General features: G+C 38.4%; 1 long non-coding RNA gene across 1 annotated transcript; it reads right to left on the bottom strand.

Annotated features, from left to right (window-relative positions):
- Window positions 1-1,724: 1,724 nt before the first annotated feature.
- On the bottom strand, window positions 1,725-2,769 carry LOC115928234. Its single transcript, XR_004065960.1, has 2 exons — window positions 2,596-2,769; window positions 1,725-2,118 (listed from the first exon to the last, which is right to left on the bottom strand). It is a non-coding gene; the product is annotated as an uncharacterized LOC115928234 (long non-coding RNA).
- Window positions 2,770-3,239: the final 470 nt, after the last annotated feature.

Raw genomic sequence — 3,239 nt, 5'->3', positions numbered from 1 at the left:
TTACTGTTGGACTTAGCCGGGATAGAGTATTTAATATTTATTCCGAAACCTCAACATGAGACCGGAATCATGCATGGAAGAAATACTGGGGCGACTTCTAGGAACAGTAGGGTTTATCTCTCTACCTTTGTTTTTCTGTTAACCTCACGGAGAGGCCGGGGAGGGCACATTGGTAGCGAAAAGGGATTAGCCAAAAGCAAAGGTTATAAGATTTCTTTGTATTTTGCTATGTCGAATTCTTGTATCTTAGGAAGTTCCTAAGATGTGAAAGGATTTTTCGGTGGGGTGGTCATTATGAAATATAGTTTGTAGTTTTACTGCTGCTGCATTTGCAAGAGTGTGTAAAGGTTCTACAAGGACGAAATCTGCCATGACTATATGCTCATAACCGACTGAAATTGAAAATAGTGTTCACCAACATGCTGGTGGATAAACCTTTCTAAAAAATTGTAATACATATGACCTCCGAATACACTTTGATTATTTTTTAATCAAAATTTGAATACTCGTCAATGTCATCATTCTGGCATCTATCTTCTTTCTTTTCTTTTTCTTTTTTTTAACTTTCTTGTCTGTGCATTTATTACAGCTAGATTTCTTATTTTTTGATGGATTGAGTAGATGTCGAAGCCCGCCGTTCATAATCGACACGTCACCATATTCGTGTAATTAACGAATCAATCAACGTCAAATAATTGATTCATCATCCCTCTATAAATAATTATTTCACATTTTAACATACCTGCGTTCGTTTCCATCACGAATGAACATTTAGTAGGTATCTTAGATGTTCGTTTTGATTATTTTCGTACCCATTTCTTTCCCCCTGTTCAATACTGATAAAATGTTCGAGTTGTCTTAATCAAAGCCCTATATTATATTCATATTTTCTTTATGCCCGAGAGAGAGAGAGAGAGAGGGAGAGAGAGAGATGGAGAAATAGAGAATATATTAACTGGCAATTATTGTGTACAACTATGAATTGCATCCTTTTCGATATGATATAATTTGCTGCCAATATTCAGAATCTAAATATGATAAATCCACATAATACACCAACGCTGTTAACCGCATCCATCAATCCAACGATAGCTCAAGTACCAAAAACACCATGATGATCAAACATGGAGAGTAAAAATGAAATTTGAACAAAAATTAATGCACTATGCACTGAGAGGCTTCAGTTGAAATCATAAATTCTCTGTGACGAGCTTAGCACTAGTTTTTGAGGGACCTATTACTGAAGATCCATAATTTTACAGGTGCCTCGAACACTATGATTGCATGGTACATTTGATTTATATCCTTCATCAAGAAATGAAAAACTAAGAATGTAAACTATAAAGAAATAAATCGGAAACCAATTATCAATTCACACCTTTGTCCAAAATACACACAATTCCCCTCCCACCCACCCCCCCCCCCCCCCCCTCCACATACACACGCTGTGCCTGCAAAGAGAGTTATCCATTCCACAGTGGCTGTGCGTTTTTTCTATTGGGGGGGGGGTGATTTTGTTGATGTTATGATTGATTTGAAAATAATGTGTGTGTTTTTTTAATACTTTTTCCCTCAACAAACAAAATCGAAAACATTAATTAAGATACAACTTACAAAATAGTGCAACATTATTGTTACACAGGCTTCCTATGCCTGCGCCGGTTCAATTAATTAAGATTAGTAAACACGGAGATCCATTAAAATACATAAGTCTGAAACATATATTTTGTGCCAATGATAATTCCAAAGAGGTATTTATTAATATTCAGTGTCAAAGGTACACCGATAATAAATTCCCAGTGTGACAACTGGCATTTCGATTTCAAACAAACAATTCTTACAAAAACAGCTACATGCAAAGCTTAACAATGTATCGTACAGGTACAATAAATGATAGAAAAGGAGCAAAGTAAACTACACTGTACAGTAGAAACATATTAGGGAATAGAAGAAAAGAATAGATGTTCATATGAAGTACAAATGATAAACACAAGTCGTTCGTCAATAAGCACTAAATACATCGATCAGGCGGAGAGCGTTGCCTGAACAACGACAGCAGTCCCAACTCTTGTCCCGAGGGAAATGGAAGTGGAACCATGGTGGAACCATGGTGGAACTCTGTTAAGAAACAAAATCAAGGCAGGTCTTAAAAAGCTGCGACATAGTAACTTCTGGGGGAAGTTACATCACACGTCTATCTGCCTTGAAGTCTAAACTTGCTCTCCTACTTAATCAATAATAATTCTTCTTTATATGGAACACAGTAATTCAACAAGAGTATTTATCGTCTTACAAGTAGTTATTGGGCTATCACTAAACTATCTAATCAACAGTATTTTACAATGACTGAAATATCTATAAACAGGTCTGGCTTGTGGAAAGTGGTATCTTAATTCATACACAGTCACAACCATCTTGTATCAAAAGTTAATGGATAAACACATAAAAATATAACAATGGGTTTTCCAACGTAAGGAGAATCACACTAAACAATATCATACAATTAATTCAAATTGCATTAGGAACTTGTGATATCTCTATAATTTACTAGAATAGAACATGAATATACTTTTAGGAAGGTGAGTGTTCGCTTACCTGTTAAGAAACAAAATCAAGGCAGGTCTTAAAAAGCTGCGACATAGTAACTTCTGGGGGAAGTTACATCACACGTCTATCTGCCTTGAAGTCTAAACTTGCTCTCAACGAGAAAGCCAATCTTTCTTCCAAACCAGGCAAACAACCCCACTATTCCCTATTCCCAAGACAAAGGGGCAGTGGCGGATCCAGGGGGGGCCCGGGGGCCCGGGCCCCCCCCCCTTGAGACAAAAATCATGTAAAATCACGTGATTTTTACGATTTTTGGGGGTTGGGCCCCCCCCCTGGCGCTCAAGGGGGGGGGGGGGTGCAAATTGAAATTTTTTTGAGGATCAAAAAAAAAAAATGTGCTCACTACCCCCCCCCCCCCCCCCCCCCCCCCCCCCCCCCACTGAGCGACTTTTCGGCCGGCGCGATTTTCAAATTTTCGGGAGCAAAAAAAAAAAAAAGTTGGGCCCCCTCCCCTAAGAAATCCTGGATCCGCGCCTGCAAAGGGGTACCAGTAAGTGTATCCACTGGTCATTCATGATTTATGTACTCTACGACTAAAGGAAGTGGTCTGGGTTTAAGACATAAACAAGGCCTATAGAATAGGGGTATCTTTGTTCCCATCTCTTTGTTTCACCAGCAGCATATACCAGAGA

The sequence above is a fragment of the Strongylocentrotus purpuratus genome, unplaced genomic scaffold (genome assembly GCF_000002235.5).
Source record: "Strongylocentrotus purpuratus isolate Spur 01 unplaced genomic scaffold, Spur_5.0 spur5_scaffold_21, whole genome shotgun sequence".
Classification (NCBI taxonomy): domain Eukaryota; kingdom Metazoa; phylum Echinodermata; class Echinoidea; order Camarodonta; family Strongylocentrotidae; genus Strongylocentrotus; species Strongylocentrotus purpuratus.
This window is presented reverse-complemented; position numbering and strand designations above follow the sequence as displayed.